Source organism: Coregonus lavaretus (genome assembly GCF_964263955.1).
Source record: "Coregonus lavaretus genome assembly, contig: HAP1_SCAFFOLD_119, whole genome shotgun sequence".
Lineage (NCBI taxonomy): Eukaryota > Metazoa > Chordata > Actinopteri > Salmoniformes > Salmonidae > Coregonus > Coregonus lavaretus.
The window spans coordinates 807,654-824,122 of record NW_028164744.1 but is presented as its reverse complement, the minus strand read 5'-3'; positions in this window follow the sequence as shown (position 1 = coordinate 824,122).

Sequence of the window (16,469 nt, the reverse complement as noted above, 5' to 3'; positions counted from 1 at the left end):
TCCTCTTCCTCCTCCTCTTTCACTAGAGCTTCTTTCTCCGTCCAGCAGACCTCCTATTCTTTAGCAGGAGGAGAGTAGCTTAGTGACCTCATGGTCGGAGATGTTAGCTAGCTAGTTAGCATTAGCCTAGTGTTACTTAGCCAGATAGGAGAATGTTAGCTAGCTAGTTAGCGTTAGCCTAGTGTTACTTAGCCAGATAGGAGGATGTTCGCTAGCTAGTTAGCATTAGCCTAGTGTTACTTAGCCAGATAGGAGGATGTTAGCTAGCTAGTTAGCATTAGCCTAGTGTTACTTAGCCAGATAGGAGGATGTTAGCTAGCTTGTTAGCATTAGCCTAGTGTTACTTAGCCAGATAGGAGGATGTTAGCTAGCTTGTTAGCATTAGCCTAGTGTTACTTAGCCAGATAGGAGGATGTTAGCTAGCTTGTTAGCATTAGCCTAGTGTTACTTAGCCAGATAGGAGGATGTTCGCTAGCTAGTTAGCATTAGCCTAGTGTTACTTAGCCAGATAGGAGGATGTTAGCTAGCTTGTTAGCATTAGCCTAGTGTTACTTAGCCAGATAGGAGGATGTTAGCTAGCTTGTTAGCATTAGCCTAGTGTTACTTAGCCAGATAGGAGGATGTTAGCTAGCTTGTTAGCATTAGCCTAGTGTTACTTAGCCAGATAGGAGGATGTTAGCTAGCTTGTTAGCATTAGCCTAGTGTTACTTAGCCAGATAGGAGGATGTTAGCTAGCTAGTTAGCATTAGCCTAGTGTTACTTAGCCAGATAGGAGGATGTTAGCTAGCTTGTTAGCATTAGCCTAGTGTTACTTAGCCAGATAGGAGGATGTTAGCTAGCTTGTTAGCATTAGCCTAGTGTTACTTAGCCAGATAGGAGGATGTTAGCATTAGCCTAGTGTTACTTAGCCAGATAGGAGGATGTTAGCTAGCTTGTTAGCATTAGCCTAGTGTTACTTAGCCAGATAGGAGGATGTTAGCTAGCTTGTTAGCATTAGCCTAGTGTTACTTAGCCAGATAGGAGGATGTTAGCTAGCTTGTTAGCATTAGCCTAGTGTTACTTAGCCAGATAGGAGGATGTTAGCTAGCTTGTTAGCATTAGCCTAGTGTTACTTAGCCAGATAGGAGGATGTTAGCTAGCTAGTTAGCATTAGCCTAGTGTTACTTAGCCAGATAGGAGGATGTTAGCTAGCTAGTTAGCATTAGCCTAGTGTTACTTAGCCAGATAGGAGGATGTTCGCTAGCTAGTTAGCATTAGCCTAGTGTTACTTAGCCAGATAGGAGGATGTTAGCTAGCTTGTTAGCATTAGCCTAGTGTTACTTAGCCAGATAGGAGGATGTTAGCTAGTTAAGATGAGCTACTAGCCTAGTGGTAGGCTATTCTAGCTATTCAGCCAGCTGATTAGTAACTTACATATGAAATAAATGGGGTAACTATCTATACAACATATATTTTCTTAAACACAGTGACTAATATACACCGAAATAATCTCAAGAGCTATAATGTTTCGGCTATGTTGTCTAGCAAGCTACCAAAGTGGCTGACTAGCTGTTGTTGTTGTTGACGAAACTAGCTAGCAATTTTTTATCAAAAACATAAGTCAGAACACAGCCTCTCTATTCTCTCATGGGATTTCAGGTCCTCTGACTGGGAAAATGTCTTTCCACAATGAGAGCAGTGGTATGTCTTCTCCTCCTGTGTTTTAGTATGTTGGTAGGGCTTTTCTCCTGTGTGTGTTCTCTCATGCTTTTTCAGGCTCCCATACCACCTAAAACTCTTTTCACACTGGGAACATTGGTAGGGCTTTTCTCCTGTGTGTATTCTTTCATGCACTTTCAGGCTCCCTTGATGGGTAAAACACTTTTCACACTGGGAACATTGATAGGGCTTTTCTCCTGTGTGTGTCCTCTCATGCTCCTTCAGGCTCCCATACCACCTAAAACTCTTTCCACAGTGGGAACAGTGATAAGGCTTCTCTCCTGTGTGTGTTCTCTCATGCCCAACCAGGGCCCCTAACTGAGCAAACCTTTTTCCACAGTTGAAGCAGTGGTAAGGCTTTTCTCCTGTATGTATTCTCTCGTGCATTTTCAGACTCCCTAAATTAGTAAAACTCTTTGCACAGTGGGAGCACGGATGTCGTCTCTCTGGTTTGGGAGTCTCTGGGTCTGGTTCCCCTGAAGGACTCTTCCCGCTGTCAGAGTGAGAGTCTGGTCTCTCTCCTGCCAAAGACAGACATATAATTTAGCTAAACAGCGACCTGAATGAAACCTCCACATGATAAAACAGTCTTCCTATGAGGTTTAATCCAGACTATATCCCACAATAGCCTGAGGTCAGTCTTCACAACACAATAAAAAATAAACTTGAGATGATGTAGAGATTCAAATCTAATCTTGCTCTAATGGAATGTCATGTTTATAGGCTGATCAGAGCTCTATAATAATAGATAATGTCATGTTTATAGGCTGATCAGAGCTCTATAATAATAGATAATGTCATGTTTATAGGCTGATCAGAGCTCTATAATAATAGATAATGTCATGTTTATAGGCTGATCAGAGCTCTATAATAATAGATAATGTCATGTTTATAGGCTGATCAGAGCTCTATAATAATAGATAATGTCATGTTTATAGGCTGATCAGAGCTCTATAATAATAGATAATGTCATGTTTATAGGCTGATCAGAGCTCTATAATAATAGATAATGTCATGTTTATAGGCTGATCAGAGCTCTATAATAATAGATAATGTCATGTTTTAGGCTGATCAGAGCTCTATAATAATAGATAATGTCATGTTTATAGGCTGATCAGAGCTCTATAATAATAGATAATGTCATGTTTATAGGCTGATCAGAGCTCTATAATAATAGATAATGTCATGTTATAGGCTGATCAGAGCTCTATAATAATAGATAATGTCATGTTTATAGGCTGATCAGAGCTCTATAATAATAGATCATGTCATGTTTATAGGCTGATCAGAGCTCTATAATAATAGATCATGTTTATAGGCTGATCAGAGCTCTATAATAATAGATAATGTCATGTTATAGGCTGACAATAATACAGTGCATTCGGAAAGTATTCAGACCCCTTGACTTATTCCACATTTTGTTACAGCCTTATTCTAAACAGAGATACCTTATTTACATAAGTATTCAGACCTTTTCTATGAGACTCGAAATTGAGCTCAGGTGCATCCTGCTTCCATTGATCATCCTTGAGATGTTTATACAACTTGATTGGAGTCCACCTGTGGTAAATTCCATTGATTTGACATGATTTGGAAAGGCACACATCCTGTCTATATAAGATCCCACAGTTGACAGTGCATGTCAGAGCAAAAAACCAAGCTATGAGGTCGAAGGAATTGTCCGTAGAGCTCCGAGACAGGATGGTGTCGAGGCACAGATTTACATTTACAGTTTAGTCATTTAGCAGACGCTCTTAACCAGAGCGACTTACAGTTAGTGAGTGCATACATTTTTCATACTAACCAACAAGAGGAACAGATATTTGAAATGCTTTTACAATGGGAAGTAAAAGTGTAACCAAGCCTAATCTGATCCTACTTTTTTTGTTTCTATTACAATTGTCCAGTAAAGTATATTTTCACATCATACTTGCCACCATTTTGTCCTTTTTGGATTATTTCTCCACTGAGATTCTCCCAGAATCTGGCCAATATAGAGGCATTAGGCCTAGATGATGTTGTCCATCACGTTCACAGATTGAAGCAGAGAAATAGGCACTGACAGATTACGTTCAGTTGGTGGTCAATTTTGTTCCTGTACTTTTGATTGTGGCAACTGCTGTGACAGTTCTGCACAGGGACAGTTTGACATGCAGAGTTGCTATGGGAACAAGCAGTTTGGTCGTACCACTGAATAGCGAAGGGATTATTATTTATTTTTTACAGTAGTTTCTGCATCAGTTCTATCTCTGGTAGAAGTACATTTGTCACAATAGATGTAACTTTATAATGAAAAGCCTCAAGCAAGTATGTCGAGGTCAGTCCCAGGTGTCAATTAGTCAAGAGCCTCAAATATCCATTCATAAAAACAACCTACTGACCAATTTGTAAAACCCGGAGGGAAAAAAAAATCCTAAAACCCACCAGGCTCTTAAAACACCCTTATCCACTCCTGGACTGAGAGCCAACAGAGCCCCGCAGAGCCATTATTATGTGGCTATTATTAGCAACAGGAGCTACTGAGAGACGGTGTTGCCATTCTGCTCAGTGAAGGTTACCAAAAAAAATTCTGCAGCATTGAAGGTCCCCAAGAAACAGAGTGGCCTCCATCATTCTTAAATGGAAGAAGTTTTGGAACCACCAAGACTCTTCCTAGAGCTGGCCGCCAGGCCAAACTGAGCAATCGGGGAGGAAGGGCCTTGGTCAGGGAGGTGACCAAGAACCCAATGGTCACTCTGACTGAGCTCCTCTGTGGAGATGGGAGATCCTTCCAGAAGGACAACCATCTCTGCAGCATTCCACCAATCAGGCCTTTGCAGGAGAGTGGCCAGACAGAAGCCACTCCTCAGTAAAAGGCACATGATAGCCTGCTTGGAGTTTGCTAAAAGGCACCTTAAGGACTCTCAGACCATGAGAAAGAAGATTGAACTCTTTGGCCTGAATGCCAAGTGTCATGTCTGGAGGAAACCTGGCACCATTCCTACGGCGAAACTTGGTGGTGGCAGTATCATGCTGTGGGGATGTTTTTCAGTGGCAGGGACTGGGAGACTATCAGGATCGAGGGAAAGATGAACAGAGCAAAGTACAGAGAGATCCTTGATCAAAACCTTCTCTAGAGCGCTCAGGACCTCAGACTGGGGCAAAGGTTCACCTTCCAGCAGGACAACGACCCTAAGCACACAGCCAAGACAACGCAGGAGTGGCTTCAGGACAAGTCTCTGAATGTCCTTGAGTGGCCCAGCCAGAGCCCGGACTTGAACCCGATCTAATATCTCTGGAGAGACCTGAAAATAGCTGTGCAGCGACACTCCCCATCCAACCTGACAGAGCTTGAGAGGATCTGCAGAGAAGAATGGAGAAACTCCCCAAATACAGGTGTGCCAAGCTTGTAGCGTCATACCCAAGAAGACTCGAGGCTGTAATCGCTGCCAAAGGTGCTTCAACAAAGTACTGAGTAAAGGGTCCACCAGGCTTTCACCTCATCAGCCTGGAAGCAGAGGCTACATACATACACTCCTTTTGGAACCAATGGAATGGTACCTTTAAAAGGGGCAATCAGCAGCAAAAACAAGTTCCCCGCCACTGTTTCGGTGAAAAGCTCAGGGACAACCCTGGTGAAATGTAACCACTCAAATTCATAGACAGATGCAAGGATTGACCATCCATGATATCACAATGATTGGTTTTAACCATGTTTTAAGGTTTTACAGTGTTTGTTTACATTTACTTTGTTTACAAACATTGGTATAAAACAAGCTTATATTTTGGGTGCTGACGGGGTACGACAGTTGGACTAAGCTCATGAGGCATTTATAAATGTTATTCTTCAAGAATGAAATGGGTATATATCATTCATTTATAAGTCCACAAATGGATGTAGCAACTGCAGATTGCCTCTTTTGGTATCAAGCTCACCTCAGATATTTGTAAGTATTTTATATTTTCCATAATGTGTGAGACCCAGGTGTGAACTGTAAAGAGTCTCCTGTGTTTTCTATGTCTGTGATGCAGATTTTATGTGTATATGACGCAATTGTGGCAATAAATCATTCAGGCACTTGTGAGTGCCAGTTGGTGTGTGTGTGTGTGTGTGTGTGTGTGTGTGTGTGTGTGTGAGTGATGTTGGGCTGAAGCTACTGACCCGGAAGTTGATGGAAAAGTTATTAATTTCCGGTGCAGCGTTGTAAGGCACTGCATCGCAGTGCTTGAGGCGTCACTACAGACCCGGGTTCGATCCCGGGCTGTGTCGCAGCCGGCCGTGACCGGGAGACCCATGACGCGGCACACAATTGGCCCAGCGTCGTCCGGATTAGGCTGATTGCTCCTTTTAAGGTACCATTCCATTGGTTCCAAAAGGAGAGAAGAATATATTTATAAGTATTGGACATAAACAATAATAAATAAACTCAACTTCGTTACCCACTCCAGTCAGCAGATGGCGATGTGGGACTTTAAGGCTATGCTGCTAGTGTGACGTATAATCTAGTGGACGGGACGCTTCTTTCAACAGCAGCAACAGTTAGTCAGACACCTCGGTAGCTTGCTAGACAAAATAGCCCAACCAATAAAGCTCTTTAGACGCTTTCGTGTATATTAGCCACTGTGTTTTCAACCCACTTCTGTCGTCTAGTTAGTTATCCCATTTAATTTCATATTTACGGTGTTGTTGTTATTGGTCAGCTAGCTGGCTGGTTAAGTTAGCACTAGCCTAGCTAGCTAACATCCCCGACCATGAGCTCACTAAGCTACTCTCCTCCTGCTAAAGAAGAGGAGGTCTGCTGGACGGAGAAAGAAGCTCTAGTGAAAGAGGAGGAGGAAGAGGAGGATGTTACAATGCAAAAACAAGTAGAGGGTGAAGCTGTTACCGTGAAAGAAGAAGAGAAAGACGTTACAGTGAAAGAAGAGGAAGACGCGTTCAGAGTGAAAGAGGAGGAGGATGTTACAGTAAAAGAAGAGGAAGACGCGTTCAGAGTGAAAGAGGAGGAGGATGTTACAGTGAAGGAAGAGGAGGAAGCAGTCTTTGGAGTGAAAGAGGAGGAGGAGGAGATGACTGTCACATCGGAAAAGGAGGAGGAAGAAGAGGAGGAAACTGGATATCTGGTTCCGGTTTCCCAAAGGCATCTTAAGGCATCCAATGGTTCTAATGATGAACTTAGCAGTAAGATGCTTTTGAGAAACCGGGCCCTGATTAACACTAGTAAGTACTGTCTTAAAAACAGAGGCACAAACTCTGCAGTTGTTGAACTGATGTGTGGTGTTAAAGGGGGAATCTGCAGTTGCTACATCCATATTTGGACTTTTATATTATTTATATATATCCATTGATTCTTGAAGAATATAACACATGCCTCATGAGCTTAGTTCAACTGTCGTACCCTATCAGATCCCAAAATAAGCTTTTTCTACTCCAATGTTTAGAAACAGTGTAAATGTAAACCAACACTGTATAGCCTCAACATGGTTAAAACTATAATATTGATGTCATGGATGGTCCGACCTTGCATCCATAGGTCTGTCTATGATTTTGAGAGTAGTTACATTTCTCCAGTCCCATCCACCATCTTATTACCAAAACAGTGGTGGAATGACAGCTTTTGTTATTGTTTGAACTGCAGATTGGTTGATTGATTGATGTGTGGCTTTTTTTAAAGGGGCAACCTAGGTTTTAAACAGCAGCAAAATTGGGGGCTGGAGAAATGTAACCACTCTCAAATTCATAGAGAAAGCTATTGTAGCAACCTTAACCCAAAACCTAGCGACCTCATCAAGAAGTTCAGACATCTTGGTATAACAGTTATAAGGTGTTGGCTTGACAGTCTCTGGACCCAGGTTTGAGTCCAGCTCAGGGCTACCCCCTGGAATTAACTACACTATGGATACAAGGACTGGCCATCCATGAGGTCAAAATCATAGTTTTAACCTGTTTTTGAAGATATACAGTGTTTGTTTACAACCAGTGGCATAGGGCTGGCATAGGGCGGCGGGTAGCATTTATAAGTTATATTCTTCAAGAATCAATGGCTATATAGTATATGGGTTTTTCTATAACTGCCAGTGAGGATTTCCTTGCATTTATGGCAGTGTAGTTCCCTTAAGGGTCAGTCAACTTTGGTAAAACATACTATGGGGAGTCGTGACTTAGGTTGAAGGATCTAAACTGACACCTGAAAAGGCCAATGAAATCCGCGCCTCGCTGGAAGCCCCACCTTCCACAGGTGATGAGCGTTAGGCTCGGATTCATTCCTTCAATTATTCCGCTCTTTACCTCGTTGTGAACAGGAACGATTCATGCTACAGGTGTAGACCTTACTTACAAGCTACCTGCCGGAATACATAGTGCCAACTGTAAAGTCTGGTGGAGGAGGAATAATGGTCTGGGGCTGTTTTCATGGTTCATGCTCCTTAGTTCCAGTGAAGGGAAATCTTAATGCTACAGCATACAAATTCAAATCTAATTGTATTTGTCACGTGCGCCAAATAGACCTTACCGTGAAATTCTTACTTACAAGCCCTTAACCAACAGTGCAGTTAAATAAAGTCAATAAAATATTTACTAAATAAACTAAAGTAAAAAGTAACACAATAAAATAACAATAACGAGGCTATATACAGGGGGTACCGGTACCGAGGTAATGTGCCGGGGTACAGGTTAGTCCAGGTAATAATGAGGCTATATACAGGGGGTACCGGTACCGAGGTAATGTGCCGGGGTACAGGTTGGTCCAGGTAATAATGAGGCTATATACAGGGGGTACCGGTACCGAGTCAATGGGCTGGGGTACAGGTTAGTCCAGGTAATAATGAGGCTATATACAGGGGGTACCGGTACCGATGTAATGGGCTGGGGTACAGGTTAGTCCAGGTAATAATGAGGCTATATACAGGGGGTACCGGTACCGAAGTAATGGGCTGGGGTACAGGTTAGTCCAGGTAATAATGAGGCTATATACAGGGGGTACCGGTACCGAGGTAATGGGCTGGGGTACAGGTTAGTCCAGGTAATAATGAGGCTATATACAGGGGGTACCGGTACAGAGGTAATGTGCCGGGGTACAGGTTAGTCCAGGTAATAATGAGGCTATATACAGGGGGTACCGGTACCGAGTCAATGGGCTGGGGTACAGGTTAGTCCAGGTAATAATGAGGCTATATACAGGGGGTACCGGTACCGAGGTAATGGGCTGGGATACAGGTTAGTCCAGGTTATAATGAGGCTATATACAGGGGGTACCGGTACCGAGGTAATTGGCTGGGGTACAGGTTAGTCCAGGTAATAATGAGGCTATATACAGGGGGTACCGGTACCGAGGTAATGGGCTGGGATACAGGTTAGTTGAGGTAATTTGTACATGTACAGTACCAGTCAAAAGTTTGGACACTCCTACTCATTCCAGGGTTTTTCTTAATTTTTTACTATTTTCTACATTGTAGAATAATAGTGAAGACATCAAAACTATGAAATAACACATATGGAGTCATGTAGTAACCAAAAAAGTGTTAAACAAATCAAAATATACAGTGGTGTGAAAAAGTGTTTGCCCCCTTCCTGATTTCTTATTTGTTTGCATGTTTGTCACACTTAAATGTTTCAGATCATCAAACAAATGTAAATATTAGTCAAAGATAACACAAGTAAACACAAAATGCAGTTTTGAAATGAAGGTTGTTATTATTAAGGGAAAACTCAATCCAAACCTACATGGCCCTGTGTGAAAAAGTGTTTGCCCCCCCCCCCCCCCCCCGTTATAACACAACTCAACTGTGGTTTATCACACCTGAGTTCAATTCCTCTAGCCACACCCAGGCCTGATTACTGCCACACCTGTTCTCAATCAAGGAATCACTTAAATAGGACCTGCCTGACAACGTGAAGTAGACCAAAAGATCCATCAGTCTGGAAAAGGTTATAAAGCCATTTCTAAAGCTTTGGGACTCCAGCGAACCACAGTGAGAGCCATTATCCACAAATGGCGAAAACATGGAACAGTGGTGAACCTTCCCAGGAGTAGCCGGCCAACCAAAATTACCCCAAGAGCGCAGCGACGACTCATCCAAGAGGTCACAAAAGACCTCACAACAACATCCAAAGAGCTGCAGGCCTCACTTGCCTCAGTTAAGGTCAGTGTTCATGACTCCACCATAAGAAAGAGACTGGGCAAAAATGGCCTGCATGGCAGAGTTCCAAGACGAAAACCACTGCTGAGCAAAAATAACATTAAGGATCGTCTCATTTTTGCCAGAGAACATCTTGATGATCCCCCAAGACCTTTGGGAAAATACTCTGTGGACTGACGAGACAAAAGTTGAACTTTTTGGAAGGTGTGTGTCCTATTACATCTGGCGTAAAAGTAACACTGCATTTCAGATATGGCAATATAGAAGCAAACCGGATGGACATCATGAAAATGATCGGAGAGGTTGAGAGTAGAAGAAGTTCAGGAGCAAAAACAAAAAAATATATAATATATATAATAGAATTATTGTAAAATTGACTGTGTCCATAAGGGGTAGATAGTAAGTATAGGCTGGAAGTAGAGGCCTGGGCATTGTTGTTCACTAATTTACCCCAAGTAGGGAAAGGATGGTGGGGTTGAAAAGTAATAAAGGGGAGTATATATATATAAAAATAAAAAAATACACATGGGGGATTGGAAGTGATGCAGACAATTACATTGATAGAAGATACAATCTATCTGCAATATTAAGCTGATTCCCCCCCCCCCCAAAACCCCCCCCCCCCCCACTTTATTTCAGAAAAATAACATCATACCAACAATAAAATATGGTGGTGGTAGTGTGATGGTCCGGGCCTGTTTTGCTGCTTCAGGACCTGGAAGACTTGCTGTGATAAATGGAACCGTGAATTCTGCTGTCTACCAAAAAATCCTGAAGGAGAATGTCCGTCCATGTGTTCGTGACCTCAAGCTGAAGCGAACTTGGGTTCTGCAGCAGGACAATGATCCAAAACACACCAACAAGTCCACCTCTGAATGGCTGAAGAAAAACAAAATGAAGACTTTGGAGTGGCCTAGTCAAAGTCCTGACCTGAATCCTATTGAGATGCTGTGGCATGACCTTTAAGAAGGCAGTTCATGCTCGAAAACCCTCCAATGTGGCTGAATTACAACAATTCTGCAAAGATGAGTGAGCCAAAATTCCTCCACAGCGCTGTAAAAGACTCATTGCAAGTTATCGCAAACGCTTGATTGCAGTTGTTGCTGATAAGGGTGGCCCAACCAGTTATTAGGTTGTAGGGGGCAAACCCTTTTTCCCACAGGGCCATGTGGGTTTGGATTTTGTTTTCCCTTAATAATAACAACCTTCATTTCAAAACTGCATTTTGTGTTTTACTTGTGTTATCTTTGACTAATATTTAAATTCGTTTGATCTTAAACATTTAAGTGTGACAAACATGCAAACAAATAAGAAATCAGGAAGAGGGCAAACACTTTTTTCACACCACTGTATTTTATATTTGAGATTCTTCAAAGTAGCCACCCTTTGCCTTGATGACAGCTTTGCACACTCTTGGCATTCTCTCAACCAGCTTCATGAGGTAGTCACCTGGAATGCATTTTCAATTAACAGGTGTGCCTTCTTAAGTTAATATGTGGCATTTTTTTCCTTCTTAATGCGTTTGAGCCAATCAGTTGTGTTGTGACATGGTAGGGTTGGTATACAGAAGATAGCCCTATTTGGTAAAAGACCAAGTCCATGTTATGGCAAGAACAGCTCAAATAAGCAAAGAGAAACGACAGTCCATCATAACTTTAAGACATGAAGGTCAGTCAATCCGGAAAATTTCAAGAACTTTGAAAGTTTCTTTAAGTGCAGTCACAAAAACCATCAAGCGCTATGATGAAACTGGCTCTCATGAGGACCGCCACAGGAATGGAAGACCCAGAGCTACCTCTGCTGCAGAGGATAAGTTCATTAGAGTTACCAGCCTCAGAAATTGCAGCCCAAATAAAGACTTCACAGATTTCAAGTCACAGACGTATCTCAACATCAACTGTTCAGAGGGGACTGGGTAAATCAGGCCTTCATGGTTGAATTGCTGCAAAAAAACAACTACTAAAGGACACCAATAAGAAGAAGAGACTTGCTTGGGCCAAGAAACACTAGCAATGGACATTGGACCGGTGGAAATTGAGATTTTTGGTTCCAACCGCCGTGTCTTTGTGCGACGCGATGTGGGTGAACGGATGATCTCCGCGTGTGTAGTTCCCACCGTGAAGCATGGAGGAGGAGGTGTGGTGATGTGGGGGTGCTTTGATGGTGACACTGTCTGTGATTTATTTAGAATTCAAGGCACACTTAACCAGCATGGCTACCACAGCATTCTGCAGTGATACGCCATCCCATCTGGTTTGGGCTTAGTGGGACTATCATTTGTTTTTCAACAGGACAATGACCCAACACACCTCCAGGCTGTGTAAGGGCTATTTTACCAAGGAAAGTGATGGAGTGCTGCATCAGATGACCTGGCCTCCACAATCCCCCGACCTCAACCCAATTGAGATGGTTTGGGATGAGTTGAACCGCAGAGTGAAGGAAAAGCAGCCAACAAGTGCTCAGCATATGTGGGAACTCCTTCAAGACTGTTGGAAAAGCATTCCAGATGAAGCTGCTTGAGAGAATGCCAAGAGTGTGCAAAGCTGTCATCAAGGCAAAGGGTGGCTATTTGAAGAATCTCAAATATAAAATATATTTTGATTAGTTTAACACTATTTTGGTTACTACATGATTCCATATGTGTTATTTCATAGTTTTCATGTCTTCGCTATTGTTCTACAATGTAGAAAATAGTAAAAATAAAGAACAACCCTTGAATGAGTAGTTGTGTCCAAACTTTTGACTGGTACTGTATGTTATTGTTAGGTGAAGTTATGGGCCAATTTGGCATACACTTAGTGTGCAAAGGTAGCCAAAGAGCATTTTACGACACAGAGCTTAATGTGAGTTTCCTTGAGTAGCACTCCCGATCTTGCTCTGATAATGTGTGGTAATATTCAGAATACATTGTGAAAAACTAAAATCTTTGCTCACCATTTTTGCTCCATGCAGATATACTACATCCATAACTAGCGATTTCTGCATTAGCATGGAGGAGTTTCTGCAGCCAAATTGTCTTGCATAGCAACAAACAGCAAACACAGAAAGGGTCCTATATTGGAGAGTAAAAGTCTTCTGGCACTCTGCTTAGGATTTCAACAACTTTAATAACTTATTTCGAGCCTAGAATCATCGATGTTACTACTAATCTGAAAACAAGACAAAATATGACTATTGTTGCTCACTTGACTGTCTTAAGACAATTGTCAAATAATTAAAGATGTCAGTTGTTGTACAATTTCATGGGTATGCTCTGGGTATCACCTTTTATCTCAAATAAACAGTGTATTTCTGCTGTTGTGGTTCTTTAACCATCTGTCTGACTTTGTCGTTCACACAGGAGAGAGACGTGGCTATCGTGGATCCTCTGGGGAGCCTCAACAACATGATGCTGACGAGGCAGAAAGGTCTCTCTCCAGATCAGAACACCTTAAGAAAAACCATCTGAGACCCACTGGGAAGAAATCTCACTGCTGCTCTGACTGTGGGAAACGTTGCAAGTCTTCATCAGAACTTAAAATACACCAGCGAGTACACACAGGAGAGAAACCTTATAGCTGTGATCAATGTGGGAAGAGTTTTATTCGGTCAAGCTCCCTGATAGTACATCTGAGAATACACACAGGAGAGAAACCTTATAGCTGTGAACAATGTGGGAGGAGTTTTACTCAGTCAAGCTCCCTGATAGTACATCTGAGAACACACACAGGAGAGAAACCTTATAGCTGTGATCAATGTGGGAGGAGTTTTATTCGGTCTAGCTCCCTGATAGTACATCTGAGAACACACACAGGAGAGAAATCTTACGACTGCTCTGACTGCAGAAAGACTTTTGTTAATTTAATAGATTTAAAATCACACCAGAGAACACACACAGGAGAGAAACCTTATAGCTGTACTCAATGTGGGAAGTGTTTTGTTGTATCTTGCAATCTAATGATACACCAGAGAACACACACAGGAGAGAAACCTTACGACTGCTCTGACTGTGGAAAGACTTTTGTTAGTTTAAGAGCTTTAAAATCACACCAGAGTACACACACAACACAGGAGAGAAACTATATAGCAGGAGATAAATGATATAGCTGTACTCAATGTGGGAAGAGTTTTATGCAGTCAAGTGGCCTTATAGTACATCTGAGAACTCACACAGGAGAGAAGACGTATAGCTGTGATCATGTGACAAGAGATACTCTGATAAAATATCTCTGATCAAACATCAGAAAATACATACATGAAGGAGTTGTTTCATGATATCAATGAAATAATGTCACAGTGTAGAATATTTAAACATTGTAGTAGGCGTATTTTAATTAATATCACAATGTAGAACCCTAAACGTTTCCCCCTGTTCAATTTATTTCAGCATGATATGGATATTAGCCTCTGGGAAAAATCCAGGCTCTGAATTGAAAGAGTATTCATGTGATTTAACAAAAAGTGAAAGAAAAAAAAAGTTGTGTTACACTTACCTTGTTGGCAACCCACTTGAATCAAAATGCAACACTTCAAAAAGTAGCTAGCTGTTTTCTACAAATTGTCCTTCAACCAGTGATGTACACATTATTCACAGATTCCATGTGGTGTTTGAGCTGTTAGTTTTAACAGGACGTGCAACCTCATCTCCCCCCTCTTGCGCAATTGATTTCAACATGATATCGATGAAATAAGTGTTGCGTTCCTTTGTTTAGCGACCCATAAATGGAAATACATCACTCCAAAATGTAGCTGACTGTCTTCTGCAGGTTGTCCTCTAACCAGTGAGGTAAAAGTTATCTCCCATTTCCATGTGTTTTTTTAGTTGTGTTAGTTTCAACAGCAGGTACAACCTGATCTCCCCCATAATCGATATCAGTGACTTATTGTTGGTGCTTGTGCAGTTTATAAGGTGCTTGTTTTAATATGATTATTGTGGCACATTTGTGTAGATAGTACAGTTTAGGTTTTCAATATATCACAAACTGTATTTGCATATTGGTTATTGATTTGGACATGTTAAAACTGTGTTTTGACATTGAGGTTTCCCACGTAGCAAAATGTCATTGAAAAGACATTGAAAGAAGACTATGCCTGATGTCCAATATAAACTCAGCAAAAAAAGAAACGTCCCCTTTTCAGGACCCTGTCTTTCAAAGATAATTTGTAAAAATCCAAATAACTTCACAGATCTTCATTGTAAAGGGTTTAAACACTGTTTCCCATGCTTGTTCAATGAACCATAAATAATTAATGAACATGCACCTGTGGAACGGTCGTTAAGACTTACAGATGGTAGGCAATTAAGGTCACAGTTATGAAAACTTAGGACACAAAAGAGGCCTTTCTATTGACTCTGGAAAACACCAAAAGAAATATGCCCAGGGTCCCTGCTCATCTGCGTGAACGTGCCTTATGCATGCTGCAAGGAGGCATCCTCCCTCATGTGGTACCCTTCCTGCAGGCTCATCCTGACATGACAATGCCACCAGCCATACTGCTCATTCTGTGCGTGATTTCCTGCAAGACAGGAATGTCAGTGTTCTGTCATGGCCAGTGAAGAACCCGGATCTCAATCCCATTGAGCACGTCTGGGACCTGTTGGATCGGAGGGTGAGGGCTAGGGCAATTCCCCCCAGAAATGTCCGTGAACTTGTATGTGCCTTGGTGGAAGAGTGGGGTAACATCTCACAGCAAGAACTGGCAAATCTGGTGCAGTCCATGAGGAGGAGATGCACTGCAGTACTTAATGCAGCTGGTGGCCACACCAGATACTGACTGTTACTTTTGATTTTGACCCCCCCCCCCAGGGACACATTATTTGTGTGTGGAACTTGTTCAGTTTATGTCTCAGTTGTTGAATCTTGTTATGTTCATACAAATATTTACACATGTTAAGTTTGCTGAAAATAAACGCAGTTGACAGTGAGAGGACTTTTTTTGTTGCTGAGTTTACATTCGGTTTTAGTTGAAAATATGTATTTTCAGGTCGTTTTTTCAACGACTTGACAACAACTTAATTTCAACGTACTTGCAGCCTATAAACATGGACGCAGTATAATAAATTGGTCTATAATCAGTTTTATTAACAATCTTACATCACTCCAGTATTTCTTTACAACATTCAAGTGCTACTTGTCTTTATTCCACTACTGAAGAAGCATGACTCAAATAACCTACTCATATTTCAAACATCCAGCCTGACAAAATATACATTTTTAATTATTCAATGCCTCACCATTAAGTTAATTATTGCCAAAACATATTAACAAAGGGGTGATCATTTGGTTTTTATATTTTATATTTACAATTCATGCAACATTTAGTAATCATAAATTATGCAACGAACTGACCATTTTGGGGTACAATTATATTGACATTGTTGCACTGCTTGTAGAATATCAGGGTTCATTCTCAGATGTGCCAACCCAAATGTACTAGAGTATGACATTGGGGACTCGGCCCCGATCCAACAACATGCCTATCGAGTGAACCCTGAAAAGAGAGAGAAGGTCCGCAGTGAGGTGGAAAGTTACTACGGATATTGCAGGAGTTTCCTCTTGAAATCAGACATGTCCGTGGTAAGGAGAACTTGGTTGCTGATTGTCTCAAGGGTGGGCTGAACCCTGAAAAGAGAGAGAAGCTCCGCAGTGAGGTGGAAAGTTACTACGGATATTGCA